At 41.4% G+C, this 19,516-nt stretch overlaps 1 pseudogene; it reads left to right on the top strand.

The window, feature by feature from the left end:
- The window catches only part of LOC102860086, a 42,643-nt pseudogene that overhangs the window by 18,327 nt on the left and 4,800 nt on the right, over positions 1 to 19,516 (top strand).

Below are 19,516 nucleotides of genomic sequence, written 5' to 3'. Positions count from 1 at the left end.
TAAAAAGGGAAGCCACAGACTGGGAAAAGTTTTTGGTAATGACATGTCAGACAAGGGACTTATATCTAGAATTTATAAAATACTTGAGCACCACAACAACGTAAAGGAGAATAATCCAATTGAAAAATGGGCACAGGATATGAACAACACTTCACCAAGGAAGACATTCAGATGGCCAACAAACACATGAAGAAATGTCAAAAATCCCTAGCCCTGAGAGAGATGCAAATCAAGACAACCATGAGATATCATCTCACTCCAGTAAGACAAAGGGTTTTTAAAACATAAACATTGAAAAACTTAGTGTTTGCCACTGGAAGTTACTTTTGACGCAGAAATATTTTGTAGTCTACTGCAGTCTTTAATTCTTTAACATTAGGTATCAGATATTCTGTTGCAATAAAATAAAATTAATTCTCTGAGGTTTTGAGAGGAATTGTCATAGAATACAAGTTTAACCTCTGTAAATATTTATATTCTTCATGATACAAGGTAGCAGCATCTCCACTTCAAGAGCTTCTGTTTATCAGTGGCGGATACTTCCATATAGTTCCTATCAATTTACATATACAGGTGAGCTCAGATTACTTATGTAGTCTGTTTCAGGAAAAGACACACCTGACTCATCAATATCCCCAGCAACAGACCTAAAAATGTTTAGTTCAGTAACTTCCTTTTTGCTCCTATTCTGGCCCATTGTTAAGCCTCTCTGGGCTTACCAGATTCACTTGTTCTATACCACTGAGTCAGAACTGACCCGTAGGTGACCCTCCAGTGAGTTTTCAGAGGCAGTAAGATGCATGGGAGAAGACTGCCCATCTTCCTCTGTGGAGCAGCTGGTGCATTTGAACCATGTTCCTTTAGATTGGCAGTGCAAATCCTTACCACTAGGCCATCAGAGCTCCCTAGATTTTTTTTTTCCTGCCACCCACTACTTATAGTTTTATTTTACATCAACTTAGCTAACCTGAATCTATGCTCCCAGGGGTTCTATTCCTGCTTGGGTCTAAGTTAGGATTGGTCCAATAAACAAAGTAAGCCCAGCTTACTTGTGCTTGCTTGCCTGTTCGTAGAGAACAATTTCACATTTTTTCATCACATTAAAGATTCTGCTTCTAAGTATGGTCAGTTGGCATCCTTCTCTCCCCCAATTCTACAGAACCTTCCTCGAAAATCAAAGCCTCTTCAGATGTAAAAGCCCTGACAAGGATGGGAGGATTTGCATCTGCATCAGCTCAGTCATGAAAGCACTCAGCTGCTAGCCTAGAAGCGGGAAGGTTTAGCCCACCTGCCACTCTGTGGGGGAAAGATGTGGAAGTCTGGTTCTGCAAAGATGTATAGCCTTGGAAGTCCCATGGGTCATTGTCCCACAGGGTTGCGTGAGTCAAAACAAATGGAGGCCAGTGGAGTTTGGTTTAGAAAGGGACAAATTCCAGTAAGGAAAGTCAGTTTTTTGCTATTGGGTGATCTGACTCTGGCCACAAGAGAAGTTTGCATGAAATTGTAAGCCTCAAGTTAAACAGCAGGCATCACTCTAGTTCAGTGCAGGACTCACACGTGGGGTGATTTATCTGCTGTCAGCCTGGTTGTATCTGGGACAGCAGCAAAGGAAAGTCATCTCATCAGATGACCTCCATCAGCTTCGCCCAACTCCCAGATGAGGCAAGTGTGCAACTCCAAGGCCAAAGATTCCAGTTTCCACAGGCCATCAGCTTCAGTTTCTGGTTTTGCTTGTGAGAGCTAGTTTGTTCTTGTGTGTATTACTTCATCCAAATACGTGCTTCATTCACATTCAACATTTCTGTCAACTGCCTGCCCCGCTGGCCTCAATAATTTCTGGGTGACCACCAGATAGTTGCCCTGTGTGGACCCTGTTTGCTCACTCTTTTCAGAGTTTTACTTTCTCACAATCACAATCAGGAAGTCCAGTTTCTGTGACAATCCTTCACAAAAGGATCAGTAGTTCTGATACTCTCAACAGTGCAGAAGGTGCACATGACTAAATCAAAAGGGATGAACTCGCTCAACATTTCTTAAGCTGAAGAAACTGAAGAACAAATTTAAGTCTCAAATTAAGGATGCTGTAGGCAGAATGTTGAATGATCCAAGAAGCATCAAAAGAAGATAAAAGGAGTACACAGAGTCACTATACCAAAAATAATTAGCTGACAAAGAAGAATTTCATGAAACAATATATGATCAAGAGCCTATATTGATGAAGGAGGAAGTTCAAGCTGCTCTGAAGGAATTGGCAAAAGGCAAGGCCCCAGGAATTGATGGTATACCAATTGACATATTTCAACAAACAGATGCTGCCCTAAGCGCGCTCACCAAGCTGCCACATAAACCTGGAGGAAAACCTGAAGACTGACTGAAGGAGATCCGTATTTGTTCCCATTTCTAAAACAGGTGACCAAACAAAGTGTGGAAATTATTGAACGATGTCATTAGTATCAATGTCCCAGAAGGTTGTTATTGTTGTCAGGTACCATCTAATCAAATATGACTCATAGTGACCCTATGGACAACAGATTTGAACTCTGTCCTGTCCTGTGCCATCCTCATAATTTCTGACATATTTGAGCTCATTGCTACAGTTTCTTTTCTGCATCTATCATGATGTTGCCTATTGGTCCAGGGGTAATAATTTTTGTTTTCTTCACACTGAAATGCAATCTGTATTGAAGGCAGGGTTGTGTCATCTGCATAAGGCAGATTGTTGATAAATCATCCACCAATCTTGACCCCACATTTCTCCTCATAGAGCTCAGCCTCCCAGATAATCTGTTCTGCATATAGGTTGAAAAGGTATGGAGATAGGATGCATCCCTGGGTATGCCCTTCCCAATTTTGAACCATGCAATGTTCCCTTGCTCTGTTCTGACGACTGCCTCCTGGTCCAAGTATAGGTTTCGCATTAGAACGATCAAGTGTTCTGGGATTCCCATTCTTCTGAGAGTCAGCCATAGTTTGTTATGATCCACACAGTCAAATGCCTTTGCATAGTCAATGAAACACAGATAGACATTCTTCTGGTATTCCCTGCTTTTAACTAAGGTCCATCTAACATCAGCTACAATATCCCTAGTACCACGACCCCTTCTAAACCCAGCCTGGACTTCTGGTAGTTCTCTGTTGATGTGCTGTTCCAGTCGTTTTTGGATAATCTTCAGTAAAATCTTGCTTGCATGTGAAATCAGTGAGATTGTTCTGTAGTTTCCACATTCTGTTGGGCCACCTTTCTTTGGGATAGGAACAAATATAGATCTCTTCCAGTCAGTTGGCCAAGTGGTTGTTCTCCAGATTTCTTGGCACAACTTGATGAGCACATTCAGGGCAGCATCTGTTAACTGAAATATGTCAATTGGTACACCATCTATTCCTGGAGCCTTATTTATCTGCATTATGCAGATGACACAACCCTGCTTGCTGAAACTGAAGAGGACCTCAAGCACCTGCTGCAGAGGGTCAAGGACTGCAGCCTATAGTATGGATTGAGGCTCAATGTCAAGAAGACGAAGATTCTCAACCGCTGGACCAATTGGCAGCATCAGGATGGATGGTGAAGAGATTGAGATTGTACACAGCTTTAGTTTGCTTGGCTCCACAGTCAACAGTCTTGGCACCAGCAGCCAGGAAATTAAAAGGCGCATTGCCGTAGGAAAGTCTGCTGTTAGGGACCTCTCCAAAGTACTGAAGAGCAACGGTGTCTCTCTGGAGACTAAGGTGCGTCTGATACAGGCCATGGTCTTTGCAGTCACTTGTTATGCATCAGAGAGTTGGACAATGTCCAAGGAAGATAGAAGGAGAATTGATGCCTTTGAACTGTGGTGCTGAAGAAGAGTATTAAGAATACCATAAACTGCTAGGAAAACAAACAGATTTGTCCTGGAAAGGGTTAAACCAGGTGGCTCCTTGGAGGCAAGGATTCTGAGGCTCCATCTAACATACTTTGGACATGTTGTGAGGAGAGACCGGTCCTTGGAGAAGGACATCATGCTTGGGAGGGTGGAGGGACAGTGCAGGAGGGAAAGGCCCTCTATGAGGTGGATTGATTCAGTGACTGGGATAATCGGGATGGGAGTGTCAGAGACAGTGCGATTGGCACAGGACAGAGCGGAGTTTAGGGCTGTTGTGCATAGGGTCGCTATGAGTCACAAGCGACTCGATGGCACATAACAACAACAACATATTGAAGGCTGTATTTATTTATTACTTGTATTGTTATTTGATCTTCTGCAGCAAGTACTTCAAAGTCCTCCTCCCTTTCAGCAAGCAAAGTTGCTGAAAAGAAAGTAGACCTAGTGATTTAATTCTGGTTAAAACAACCACTGAAAGTCCTATTGTAGTAAAGTTCTCTTCTGAAATATACACAAGATCACAATGAGTTGAAATAAACTCAGGGGCAACTGCTGATTATCACAGTGGCTTTGCTTGAGTATTGCTGTTGAGTGAGTTGTTAGAAGGGCAGATAAGAAATGGAGCTGTGAAAATCTGCCCCAGCTCTTAACTTTCTGACTGCTGTGCTCAGAAGAGCATTCGTTCCAGAGCACAGAAAGCAAACCTATGCACCTTGCTCCTAAAAGTCATCAAAAGTCTTGGCATTTTTTAAAATTCTGTCTTGTACAGACATCCCACCCCTAAGAATTTATCATAAGGAAATAGTTATGGATGGTACAAAATATTGATAAATCATTAGGCAAAACTTGCAAGGGGTGTATTTGAGCTCAAATAGATTGTCCCTGAACTGCTGCCTCAAGGCAATTCGATCCGCTGACTGAGGAATTTTTTGCTTTGTTGAGTGAATGTGCAGAGATTAATAACTGAGCTTTGCGCATCACTAAGGACATTTGGAAATAGTGTCTTGAGAAGAAAGAACTTATTGCTGACAGAAAGAAGATGAGAGGGTAGACATCAACTCAAACACAGACCTAATGACCCTGGGTCTCACTGCATGGTGTATGTCATGCGGAGTGGGAGGAGTTCCCTGAGAGAAAAGTTCACCTCCCATAATGCACCATGGGGTTGCCTCTATTTTAGAGACAAATCAAAGTGTTGAATCTTCCTTCAAAAAGATCATAAAGTGAAATAAATATTAGAAGCTAAGTGTTCAACAATCCATAATTATTTAAATCACTGGGAGCAAAATATGAAAGTCATCACTAAAAATAATGTTGAAAAAAGAACTTTAAATAATATGGAAAAGGGCTCCAGTTCATAAGGCACATTTCAACTAGAATATAGAATATTGGCATAGGAAAAACCAACAAGAAGTATAAATAACAATTGTTGACAATGGGAGGATAGGTTGTTCCTTCTTTTCAGAGTCTTATAAATTTAAAACATTTGTAATGTCTTAAATTTCTATTACAAATATGTTTTCACAAAATAAAAACAGCAGATGGTATGCAGATTACTGACAGCTGGGAGAGTCTTTCATGCCCCAAATAAGGGCTCAAAGGTAGGAAAATAAACAGGTGAATAGACTGAAGCATGAATTCTGAAATTCATATTCCAGAAATTGGTGTTCTGAGCCAGCTGCTACCTGTCTAATATCTATAAGCCTTTGGAGCAGAGACACTGATCATCATCTTCTCTGCCTCCATTAGAGAGAGAGCATGAAGGTGGGAAAAGGTCTTAGTACAGTCCATGGGCACACTGTCCTCAGGGTGGCAATTTGAGATTGAAACTGGGTTCTGTCATCAGGTTGCTGAGAGGGCAAAGGCTGAAGGCACAGCTGTATGTCTATACCCCAGAGAAACTCGCACACACACAAGGACATGGGTACAGTTTTCTGTCCTTTTTTATTATTATTTTCCTGAGGAAAACGCCAAACATACACAAAAGATAACAGAGCCATTTAAGGAATCCCAACATTCTGTCATTCAGTCCAACAACTGTCAACTCATAGCTTATCTCATCTCATTTACACTTCACCCACTAACTAACAACCCTGTACTATTCACAAAAGCTCATTTCAAAGTGTTTCATGACATATATAGTGAAAGAGAGGGAGCAAGAGAGAGCTCTAGTGGCTTAGTGAGTAAAGAGTTGCACTACCAACCTAAAGGCACACATTTTGAATCTACCAGCTGTTCCATGGAAGGAAGATGGGCAATCTCATCTCACGTGATTTAAAGCCTCTGAAAACCCATTAAAGGGTCAGCTATGAGGCAGTTCCAACCTGAGAGCACAAAACAACAATATCATAATAAAGAATATATTTAAATATTTAATCAACATAAATGAGGCTATAAACATGAATTTCACCTAATGGTATGTGTAAGAATCAGATTGACTGCATCTGCGGAAAGATCACCATGACAACTAGGCCAGGTGCTGATTGTGGAACAGACCACCAACTACTCATATGCAAGTTCAGGCTGAAGTTAAGGTAACTTAAATCCACAGGAACCAAAATTTGACCTTGCGTCTATCCCATCTGAATTTCAAAATCATCTCAGGAACAGGTTTGGGGCCTTGAACACTAATGAGCGAAGACCAGATGAGCTATGGAAGGATATCAAGAATATCATCCAGCCATTATACAGCGTAAACGAATTTAGTCCCACAAGGACAAATACTGTATAAAACCATTATTGTAGAAGGAGTATAAGGATCCAAGGTGGGGAGAGGCTGGAAGCAGAGGGCTAAGCGGTGGAGTGTTAGGATTGCACAATTTGATGGATGGAGGGTGAAGGAAATGGGAAAGATCTCTTGTAAAAACAATGTATTGATACTTTGTAAATAAATCAGCATAAAATTAAAAAAATAATATCATGAAGAATGCAGGAGGTCATTACAAAGACGAAGGAGGAAGAAAAGACCAAGGTGGATGTCAGAAGAAACTCTCTATATCTTACTAGAGTGCCAAGAAGCCAAAGCAAAGGGAAGAAATTAAGATATTAAAGAGCTGAACAAAAGATATCAAGGGGTAGCATGGGAAGAAAAAGTAAAGTATCATAATAAAAATGTGCTAATAGCTAGAATTAGAAGATCAAAGGGGCCAAACTCAGCATTTCTTAAGCTGAAGGAACTGTAAAACAAATTCAAGCCTCAAGTTGCAATACTTAAGGATGCTTTGGGCAGAATATTAAATGATCCAGGAAGTATTAAAAGAAGATGGAAGGAATATACTGAGTCATTTTACCAAAAGGGATGGGTAGACACAGAAGAATTTCATGGAGCAACATATGAGCAAGAGCCTGTGGTGATGAAGGAAGAAGTTTAAGCTGCTCTGAAGGAAATGACAAAAAGCAAGGCCCCAGGAATTGATGGCATACCAATTGACATATTTCAACAGGCAGACACTGCTCTGGATGTGCTCACTAAGTCGTGTCAAAAAATCTGGAGAATGACCACCTGGCCAACTGACTGGAAGAGATTCATATTTGTTCCCATTTTAAAGAAGGGTGACCCAACAGAGTGCGGAAATTATTGAACAACATCACTAATGTCACATGCAAGCAAGATTCTGCTGGAAATTATACAAAAGGACTGGAACAGCACATCAGCAGAGAACTGCCAGTAGTGCAGGCTGGGTTTAGAAGAGGCTGTGGTATTAGGCATTAGTTAATGTTAGATGGCTGTTGGCTAAAAGCAGCGAGTACCAGAAGAATATCTCTCTGTGTTTCATTGACTATGCAAAGGCATTTGACTCTGTGGTTCACAACAAACTGGGCTAACTCTGAGAAGAAATGAGAATCCCAGAACACTTGATCATGCTTATGCAAAATCTATTCTTGAATCAGGAGGCAATCATCAGAACAGAGTAAGGAAACACTGCATGGTTCAAAACTGGCAAGGGTGTACAACAGGGATGTGTCCTATCTCCATACCTTTTCAATTTATGTGCAGAACAGATTGTCTGGGAGACTGGGCTCTATATGGAGAAATGTGGCATTAGGATTGGAGGAAGACTCATCAACAATTTGTGTTACATAGATGACAAAACCCTGCTTGCTGAAAATGAAGAGGATCTGAAGCACTTCCTGCAGAAGGTCAAGGACTGCAGCCTACAGTATGCATTGAAGCTCAACATCAAGCAAACAAAGATTCTCACCATTAGGCCAATTGGCAGCATTATGATAGATGATGAAGAGATTGAGATTGTTAACAGCTTTAATTTGCTTGGCTCATCAAACAACACTCTTGGTACCAGTAGCCAGGAAATAAAAACACTAATTGCATTGGGAATGTCTGCTTGTCAGAGATCTTTCCAAAGCAACAGTGCCAGTCTAGAGACTAAAGTGTGCCTGATCCAGGCCATATTATTGTTGAATGCCTTCAAGTCGAGCATGACTCATAGCGACCCTATGAACAAAAGGCCCGAAGCCCCTCTACAACTTTTGACATTTATCAAGTTCATAGAGTTCTCAGAGACATGTTGTTTAGGAAGTGGATGCCACTCCTGCTTCCAAACCTGACACGGTATGTTATTGTTATTATGTGACATTGAGTCGCCTGTTAAGTATAGCAATCCTATGTACAGCAGCTCTGAACCCTTCCCTGTCCTGAGCCAGTCTCACCAACTCTGACACACCAACCCCTAGTGCCCCAGTTACTGTATCAACCCATCTCATCCGTGGTCTTCCTGTCCTGCACTGTCTGTCCACCCTTCTGAGCATAATGTCCTTCTCCAAGGACCAATCTCTCCTCGCCATGTGCCCAAAATAAGTGAAGTAGGGCTTCAGAATGTTAGCCTCCCAGAAGAGACTTGTTTTCACCCTTTCCAAGACAGACCCATTTGTGTTCTTGGCAGTCCATGGTATAGTCAAGATTTTTCTCCAATACCACAACTGAAAGGCATCTATTCTTATTCTGCCAGTCTTTGCAATTACTTTATATGTATCAGAAAGCTGGACAATGACTAGGGATGAGAGGAGAATTGATGCCTTTGAGCTGTGGTGCTGGAGAAGAGTATTGACTATACCCTGGACTGCTAGAAAAACAAACAGATTCATCTTGGAAAGGGTTAAACCAGGTAGCTCCTTGGAGGCAAGGATTCTGAAGCTCCATCTGACATAATTTGGGCATGTTGCAAGGTGGGACCAGTCCTTGGAGAGGGACATCATGCTTGGCAGGGTGGAGGGAGAAGACGACCCTCGTTGAGATGGATTGATTCACTGACTGTGGTAATGGGGTAAGTGTGTTGGAGACCGTAAGATTGGCACAGAATAGGTTGCTGTGAGTTGCAGGCAGCTCAATGGCACAACACAAATAAATTATAAATCTAAATATAGATATAGATATAAATATAAATATAAACTATAAAACTATAACTATAAATATTATAAACATAAACATAAATAAAGCTTATAAAAGTTTATTTTACTTTCCTTATCAAAATATTCCAGACCATTGTCACTGAGTCAACTCATAGTGATCCTCCATCATGTTCCTGAAGGTATAAATCACAACTGGAGAAGATAAGCCTGTCTTTCTCCTGTAGAGCTGCTGGTGGATTCGAATGTACAGAGACAGAAGCAGATGACCTAATCAGTAGGGAGTCGCTCTGCAAACTTTAACGTTGCACCTCTCTAGTGGTTCAAATCTCTTTGAAGCTCAGAGGGAAATAGATGGACAATCTCCTCATGTCCTTTATAGCCTTAGAAACCAGTCAAGAGTTGTTATTGGTGAGTACCATCAAGTCAGAATCAACCCATAGCTCACCCTCCAGCAGGTTTTCAGATGCAGTTAATCAGTCAGTCACTCAGGAGGAGATTGTCCATCCTACTCCCACGGAGCAGCTGCCGGGCTTAAACCACATGTCTTCAGGACCACAGCACAGCTTCTTGCCACAAGCTCTTAGTTATTAACTTTCTACTCCCCTCTGCTGTCCTTCCTTTCCCTGGTAGCCACACTATTGTTGTTGTTGTTATGTGCCGTTGAGTCACCTGCAACCTCATAGCGACCCTATGTACAACAGCCCTAAACTCCGCTCTGTCCTGTGCCAATCGCACTGTCTCCGACACTCCCAATCCCAATTATCCCAATCACTTAATCAATCCACCTCATAGAGGGCCTTCCTCTCCTGCGCTGTCCCTCCACCCTCCCAAGCATGATGTCCCTCTCCAAGGACCTGTCTCTCCTCACAACATGTCCAAAGTATGTTAGATGGAGCCTCAGAATCCTTGCCTCCAAGGAGCCACCCGGTTTAACCCTTTCCAGGACAAATCTGTTTGTTTTCCTAGCAGTCCATGGTATTCTCAATACTCTTCTCCAGCCACCACAGCTCAAAGGCATCAATTCTCCTTCTATCCTCCTTGGTCATTGTCCAACTCTCTGATGCATAACAGGTGATTGCGAAGCCCATGGCCTGTATCAGACGTACCTTAGTCTCCAGAGAGACACTGTTGCTCTTCAGTACTTTGGAGAGGTCCCTAACAGCAGACTTTCCCATTGATTAAAAGGTAGCCACACTAGAATGATTTTATCTGCAGCATTATTCACAGTGGCAAAGAGATGGAAACAACTCAAGTGTCCATCAACAAACAGATGTATAAAGAAACTACCATACCTTCTCACAATGGAATACTATACAGCATTGAGAAATAATTAAGAACTCCTTAAACACTGCATAATGTGGATAAGTCTAGAGGAAGATTTTATTCTCTGAAATAAGTCAGTCACTAAAGGAGAAATATTGTATATTACTAATATAAAAAGCTAAGAAAGGCTCACAGACAGAATCATTCCTCCATCTTCTTTAGACGCTTCCTGCATCACTCAGTACTTGACTTTTTAAAACTTTGCAGAGGTCATTGGTGCAGATTTGCCCAGCATGTGCATAGACCCAGAGGCAGTCACAGTCATGTCTGTGCCTTGCACACTACAGTTCCTCAGCCTATAACAGTGCTCCAAATGTTAGAAATTAAGGCCAAGGCCATAAATCATGAACACCTTATGGCACCACGCTGATTTCTTTATTCCAGAATGAATTGTCTGTCTGTCTTTGTCCTATTTTTGTCTTATAGGATGGATCTCTAAAATGTATTTAAGTTTGTTGTTGTTGTCATTGTTATTATTAGGTGCCATAGAGTACAGCTCATAAAGACCCTATGAACAGGTGACCTGAACCCTGGCCTATGCTGTGCCATCCTCATCATCTCTGACACCCTAGAGCCCACTGCTCAAGTCAGGATGCCAATCCGTCTTGGTGGTCCTTCTCTCCTTTGCTCACACTTTACCTTTCTAAGCATGATGCCCCTTTCCAAGAATAGCTTCAACTAGCTACATGACAAAGTATGAAAGATGAAGCTTTGCCATCCTTGCCATCCTTTCCATCCTTTCCTTCAAAGAGTACTCAGGCTGCACCTTCTCCAAGTATAACTCTTTGTTCTTTTGTCAGTCTTTGACATATCCAGTACACTTCTCCAACAACACAACTCCAAGAAGACAGCAGTCTTCTCTTATCCTTATTAATTGTCCACCTCTCTGATGCATAGCAGGTGATTGAAAAGACCATGGCCTGAATCAGGAACATTTTAGTCTTCAAATTGGCATAATTGCTCTTCAGTACTTTGGAGAGATACCTGACAGCAGACTTGCCCAATGCAATGTTGTTGTGGTGTCCTGACAAGTTGCTTGTGACTCATAGAGATCCTATGTACAATACTTCTGTACCCTCTTCTGTCCTGAGACATTATTTTCTCTGACATACCTACCCCCATCACCCTAGTCACTGAGTCAATCCATCTCATCCAGAGTTTTCCTCTCCTGTGCTGTTCCTCTACCCTCCCAAGCATGATGTCTCTCTTCAAAAACTGGTTTCTCTTTGAAACATGCCAAATTTGTGTCAGATGGAGCTTCATAATCCTTGTCTGCAAGGAGTAGCCTGGTTACATCCTCTCCAGGACAAACCTGTTTGCACTCCCAGCAGTCTATACTCTTCTCAAGCACGTAGGTTTTCTTTCTATCATCCTTAGTCATTGTCCAGCTTTCTGATGCATAGCAAGTAATTATAAAGACTATGGCTTGGATCAGGCACACCTTAGTCTCCAAAATGATATCTTTGCCCATCAGTACTCTGGAGAGGTCCCTGGCAGAAGATTTTCCCAATACAAATTGTCTTGTTTTCCTGGCTGTTGGTACCAAGAGTGTTCATTTTGGAGCCAAGCAAACTGTTAACAATCTCACTCTCTTCTCCATGTATCATGATGCTGTCAATAAACCCAGTACTGAGAACCTTTGTGTTCTTGATGTTGAGCTTCAATCCATATTTAAGGCTGCAGTCATTAACCTTTTGCAGCAAATGTCTCAGGTTATCCTCAGTTTTGGCAAGCAAGGTTGTAGCATCTGTATAACACAGGTTGGTGATAAGTATTGCTCCAATCCTGATGCCACATTCCTCCTCAGAGAGCCCAGCCTTCTGGATGATCTGTTCTGATGTAGATTGAATAGCTATGGAAATAGGATGCATCCATGGCAGGCACCTTTTCTGATTTTGAACCATGCATTGTTTCCTTTCTCTGTCTCCTGGTCCAAGTATATAGGTTTCTCATAAGCATAACAGAGTGTTCTGGGATTTCCATTCTTCTCAGAGTTAGCCACAGTTTGTTGTGATCCACACACTCAAATAAATGCCTTTTCATAGTCAATGAAACACAAATGGACATTCCTCTAATACTCTCTGCTTTCAGCCAAGATCTATCTGATGTTGTTGTTATGTTCCATCGAGTCGTTTGCAACTCATAGCGACCCTATGTACAAGAGCTCTAAACACTGTTCTATCCTGTGCCAACCTAGCCATCTCAAATGCACTTATTCCCACCACTCCAGTCACAGAATTGATCCATTTCATCGAAGGTCTTCTTCTCCTTCGCTACCCCTCCACTCTGCCAAACATGATGTCCCTCTCCAAGGACCCATCCCTCCTTGTAACATGCCCAAAGTATGTCAGATGAAGCTTCAGAATCCTTGACTCCAAGGAGCATTCCGGCTTCACCTTCTCCAGGACAAACCTGTTTGTTCTCCTAGCAGTCCATGGTATATTCAACACTCTTCTCCAACACCACAGCTCAAAGGCATCCATTCTCTTTCTTTAAACCCTATTCACTCTCCAACTCTCTGATGCATAGCACGTAATTGCAAAGACTATAGCCCAGATCAGGCACACCTTAGTCTCCAGCCTGATGTTGTTGCTCTTCAGTGCTCTTGAGAGGTCCCTCACAGCCTATTTTCCCAATGCAACTCGTCTCTTGATTTCCTGGCTGTTGTTACCAAGAGTGTTGATTGTGGAGCCAAGCAAACTGAAGCTATGAACGATCTCAATCTCTTCCCCATGCATCCTGATGATGCTAATTGGCCCAATGGTGAGAATCTTTGTTTTCTTGATGTTGAGCTTCAATCCATATAGGGGGCTGCAGTCCTTGATCTTCTGCAGCAAGCACTTCAGGTCCTCTTCAGTTTCAGCAAGCAGGGTTGTGTCATCTGCATAACGCAGGTTGTTGATGACTCTTCCACCAATCCTGATGCCACATTCCTCTTTGTACAGCCCAGCGTCTCAGATGATCTGTTCTGCATACAGATTGAAAAGGTATGGAGACAGAATACATCCCCGATGGGCTATCTTATATTAGCTATAATATCCCTAGTGCCATGGCCTCTTCCAGACCCAGCCTACACATCTGGTAGTTCTCTACTGATATGCTGTTCCAGTTTTGTATCATTTTCAGCAGACTATTACTTGCATGTGATATTAATGATATTATTCGATGATTTCTTGACTGCTGGTACCAAGGTAGTTGATTATTGATCTAAACAAGATGAAATCACTAACAGCTTCAATCTTATTCTTTCTCCATCTATCATAACATTGGCTGTTGGTCCTATGGTGAGGACCTTTGTTTTCTTGTTGTTGAGATGTAATTCATTCCAAGGGTTATAATCCTTGATCTTCTGCAGCAAGTTTTTCGTATCCTCCTCACTTTCAACAAGGAAAAAAATGTATCATCTGCATAACACAGGTTGTTCAGAGTCTTCCTCCAATCCCGATGTTCATTTTTCTTCACAGGGTCTGTGAAGAATTCTTCATAAATTATTTGCTCAGCATACAGACTGAGTAGGTATGGAGAAAGCATACAACCCTGATGCACACCTTTCCTAATTTCAACCCATACAGTGTTCGCATTCGGGTCTTTTTTTCCCCTCCCTGAGAACACAAGGAAATTGTAGACTTTAAGCCAAGCTGAGAAATCACTAGAAGATTCTGGTGGCTCTTCTTCCACTGGAGACAACACACAAAGGACTGACTCTCTGTTAGTAGGCATCAGACACCTTGATAGCATCTGTGATAGAAGCTCCCCAAACTCCTTCAGAGCCTTCTGGAATTCTACAAGGATTGATGAGATTCATGCACATGGGCAAAAATGTGCGCACACAAAGGGTATAAAGACAATTCAAAGTGTCAGGGGAATTTGGAGCTGAGAAATCACATTTACCAGAGAACTATCTCTTTGTGACCTCTCTCTCCATAAATAGAAAACAGCATTCACAACAGATATTTTAAAAATTGAATTTCTCATGTCCATTATGTCCATTTCACCTGTCATTAAAAGAAATGCCCTCAAATTTCTCAAGTTTGTGTGAATTTCAGACTTCATTTCCTAGCTGAGATGCTCCACTCGGTGTTTACATACAATGTCACAAAGAGGTGAGACCCTAGCCACAAGTTAGCTCCTGTAATGAAACACTATTTATTTTATAAATTGAATTCTTCTTCTTACAAACACATATTTATTTACAAAGGAAATACTATCCCATCACTGTAGATGAAAAATGGAGCAATCCAGGCCAGGAATGGAGACAAGACAAGGTTGCTTAAATGAAGCTTCTTACCCTCTGCAGGCTGTGAGCTTCAGAGCTGCTTTCTCTTTGTTAGCAGTTGAAGCAGAACCAGGTGAAACTGTCCCTGGGTTTGTACACTTAATGTCTTCTCACTTATCCTCCACATTCTAGGAGACATCAACCTCCTTCTTATTCTCTGTATTTCGTTCTCAGTGCACTCTTGAGTAGTCTTAGAAGGGATCCTAAATATCCTTCAAATTCACAGCCATCCAAGCCTTCCATCCAAGTATTAGCCAGGCCCAAATCTGCTTATCTTCCTGGATCAGACAAGACTGGGTGCATTCACAATAATATGAGTGGATAGATAATGAACTCTGGACTGAAACAGATGAAAGAAAGGATTATCTGAAAGAAATATCTGATTACACATTATAAGTATGATAATTAACAATCTGGAACAAGAAGTGCATTGCAAAGTGAACTGGGCGAGGACAAAGACAGGGAGGGAGAAAAATGTGCACCAATGAATGAATGAAAACCCGATCTTTCTGTAAACCTTCAGTAAAATTACAAATAAAAAAATTAACTAATTTTTTAAAATGCATGGTCTCGTGGTCTAGACTTGACCAGGAAGTCATTCCACTCTTCACAGAGGCAAGAAGATTAGAATGTGAGCTCCAAAACAGTAAGTGGGAAGGCTTCTGGTGTCCTTCCTGGGAGGAATGGAGGAGAAACCCGTCAAAGAAAGAAAAGCAAAATGGAAAAGAAAGAGTCAGCAGAGGGACAGAGCAAGCAGCCCTCAGAGAGTAACCAGATAAAGGAAAGAAAGGGACCTGCTGTCACCACCCTGAATCAGAAGCTACAGTCACTTCAGAGCAGGTGCTTCCCTCTCTTTAAAATGAGCTTCAAGCCCTAGTGAACGCAAACTCCTCCTCCCTTCTGCTGAGTTCTGCAAGACTGACTCCACTAGATTTCACTCATGAAACTAGCCTTTTGGACTCACAACTTAACCTGGATTTAAAAGGATTCCTGCTAAATTAAAATCCAAGCTGGCCTTTTAGAAGGCTTACTTCTAGAATAAAAGGACCGACTTTTTAATAATAGCAACTCCTAATAATAAACTCTATAACACAGACCAATGGGCACACATACTGAAATATCTGATGGTATCTTCATAATGATGTCATAAAAACTCATGTCATGTCTTCCTGAGCCTGAAATGTAAGATGAACAGAGAGATGACAGGACATGAACAGTTTCATCAGGAAGAGACATTTATGTACAGACTTGAATGAGATTAAGGGTTAAACTTGAAGAAAAGTATTTGAAGAAGAGCATTCAAGTCAGGAGAAATTGAAGAAGGAAAGACTTTGAATCTAGAGCTTGTCTCAGGTATTCTAGCAGGAAACAATGCAGCATGTGTGGCTTGAGTTTGTAGGGAGCAGAGTATTACAGGAGTGGAGATCACAGAGGGACAATTAACAGTTATTGCTCCTGCTTGCTGCATACTGTTCCATTATGTGAATGTACCATAAGTTCTCAATCCATTCATTTGTGGTTGGACATCTGGGCAGTTTCTATGTTCTTGCAATGGTAAATAGTGCTGTTATGAACATTGGTGTACAAATCTCAGTTTGTGCCTCAGTTCTCATATTCTCAGGGTATATTCCAAGTAGTGGAATAGCTGGGTCATATGGAATTTCTGTTCAGCTTTTTGAGGAAGCATCAAACTACCTTCCAGAATGGTTGCACCATTTTACAATCCTGCCAACAATGTATAAGAGTTCCTTTCTTGACACATCCTCTCCAACATCTATTACTTGCTGCCCTGTTCAACTTTGCCACTCTTACTGGAGTGAGATGATAGCTCATTGTGGGTTTGATTTGCATCTCTCTTATTGCCAGTGATTTGGATATTTCTTCATATGTTTATTTGCCATTCAAATATCTTACTCTGTGAAAATGCTTTCCATGTCTTTTGTACAGAGACTTTTTTTAAGGCACTAAGTTTATATTCTAGTTCTCTAATGCTGCTATAACTGAAATACCACAAGTAAATTACTTTGACAAAAGGAAATTTAATCTCTCAAACTTTAGGAGGCTAGAAGTCCAAATTCAGGGCCTCAACTCTGGGGGAAGCAACCCTAGCAGACCTCCATGTACCTTGCATCAGTCCTCCTGGGTCTCGGTGGTTTTCAGCCCATGGACTCTGAGTCCAAATGATGCACTCTGATCCTTGTGCCACTTTCTCAGTGGTAGCTAAGTCCTACCTCTCTGTTTGCTTCTCTTTCCTTTCATCTCTTGTAAAATAAAAATTGATATAGGCCACACTGCAGGGGAACTTCTTTCATCTTTTATCAGGGTTGTAACCTGAGTGATGGCACTACATGTTACCCTAAACCCCTTACAACAGATTGACTAATCATATCAGGTCACATCATGGAGGGGGCGGTTATATCATCATGAAGCTGCTAAATGGCATCACTACTTAGCTGAAAAACCTTGAGAATCATGGCCTAGGCAAGTTGATACGTATTTTAAAAGGACACACTTCAATCTATGACAAATTGTGATTATTTGTTAGCAACAATAGGAAACTGATAAAAAAATCCATTTAGCTTCTAACTTCATGCTCTTACAAGCCAATCACACGTTTTTTTTAAAGTCTGACTGCTCTCATTACCATAGAGAAAGAGAGATGGCCTGGGAAATGAGAAAGCATGAAAGGAAAGAAAATAATGTCCAACAAGTGTCAAGTCTTTATAGTGACTTTTCAAGACACCAGACATGTGAGTAATGTCATTTTGGATCCTCCAGCACCAACTGAATCATCATAGCCGCATGGAGCAGGGAGAAGGTGTGGTCAGCTCAAATTGTAAAACTGTGAGCCAATAAGTGCTTGACAGATTTAAGCTCCAAACCTTTGATTGCTTATATAACAATATGATAACATTTAATGCTCACCACTATCCTTCAAAGCTGGAAACCACAGCATTCCTAGTTAAAAGATAAATAAACTAAACCTTGGCAAAAGTAAGGTATTCATTTGTCCAAAGTCACTTAGTAAATTGAGAAGCTACTGTTTGAATCTAGGTGATATAAATGCAGAACCTGTGCTTGGAGAATTCCACAATCCTAGTCTTCACCCTTAGTGCTAAGGGTTAGAATTTCCCTTTGAACTACCATTCAAAATTTGGACACATAGTAGGGAACTCTGGTGGCCTAGTGGCAAGAAGCTGCACTGCAATCCCAAAGGCATATGGTTCGAGGCCGCCAACTGTTCCACAAGAGAAAGACAGGCAATCTCCCATGTTATTAACTGCCTCTGAAAACCTGGTCAACTACAAGTCGGTTCCAACTCAACAGTGCACAACAGCCCCTGAAACTAAGTCTCAACCACTGTTAGAATTGTATGGGTATGTTTCTGCCAATGTGTTGGTTTCCATCGTTAGGATGGACTTCTTTCAAGTTTAAAGATGGCTGAATCTTGGAAGGAAACAAAGCTATGGGAGGTGCAGGCTCATGTATTTCAGCTTTTCTACTAAAAGAGCCTAAAATAGTCTCTGACTCCAATCCAAAAGTCATAGGGGGAATTCTAATTGGTCCATCATAAGCCAGGTGCTCACCCATAGGTTTATAACTAGCTCAAGAAGTTAAGATCTCTTTTTAAAAGATAGCCTCCCATTTGAAGCTCATGGTTTAAATGCTAGAAAGGGAAATTTTCCAGGATTTCCAAAACGGGAAATAAAGTGCTAATGTAGGCAGACAAATAGCAGACACACACTGCAAACAAGAAGGTTCAGGGAATCAAAAGATACATCAATGAAAGACATCAGGAAAGAGAGTTGATTTAGAACTGCCTATGCTCATACAAAATCTAGACCTAGACCAAGAAACTGGTGTACAGACAGAGCAGAAAAACATTGCATTGTTTAAGACTGAAAAAGGTCTGAGTTAGGGCTGTATCCTTTCCCCATGCCTATACGCTGAGCAAATCATTTGAGAAGCTAGAACTTATGAAGAAGAACATGACGTCTGGATTAGAAGAAGATTCATCAACAACTTGTGTTATGTAAATGACCCAACCTTGCATGCTTAAAGTGAGGAGGGTTTGAAATGCTAGCTGCAAAAGATCAAAGGCATGAACCTTCAATGTGGATTACATCTCAATAACAAGAAGACAAAAAATTATTATCACTGGACCAATAGGCAACATCATGGTAGATCGAGAAAGGATTTAAGTTGTTAATGATTTCATCTTACTTGGATCCACATTCAATATCTTTGGTACCAGCAGTCAGGGGATCAAGACATATATTGTATTGGGAAAGTCTGCTGACAGACCCTTCTCCAAAGTCCTGAGGCACAATGGTGTCAGCTTAAATACTACAGTGCACTTGATTCAAACCATGGTCTTTTAAATGGCCTACCATGCTTCTCAGAACTGGACAATGACTAAGGATAACAAAGTAAGTATCAGTACTTGAGCTGTGGGTTTGGAGAAGAGTACTGAATTGAAGAGTACTGGACTGTCAAGAGAACAAACAAATATGCCTTGGAGAAAATGCAGTCACAATGATTCTCAAGGGCAAAGATAGTGAAGCTTTGTCTCACATACTTTGGGCACGTTATTGTTGTGTTCTTATGTGCCGTCGAGTCGTTTCCAACTCATAGCGACCCTATGCACAACAGCCCTAAACCCTGCTCTATCCTGCGCCAACCGCACTGC

Source organism: Elephantulus edwardii, unplaced genomic scaffold, assembly GCF_000299155.1.
Source record: "Elephantulus edwardii isolate Elephantulus edwardi_28Jun2011 unplaced genomic scaffold, EleEdw1.0 scaffold00353, whole genome shotgun sequence".
Classification (NCBI taxonomy): Eukaryota; Metazoa; Chordata; class Mammalia; order Macroscelidea; family Macroscelididae; genus Elephantulus; species Elephantulus edwardii.
This window is presented reverse-complemented; position numbering and strand designations above follow the sequence as displayed.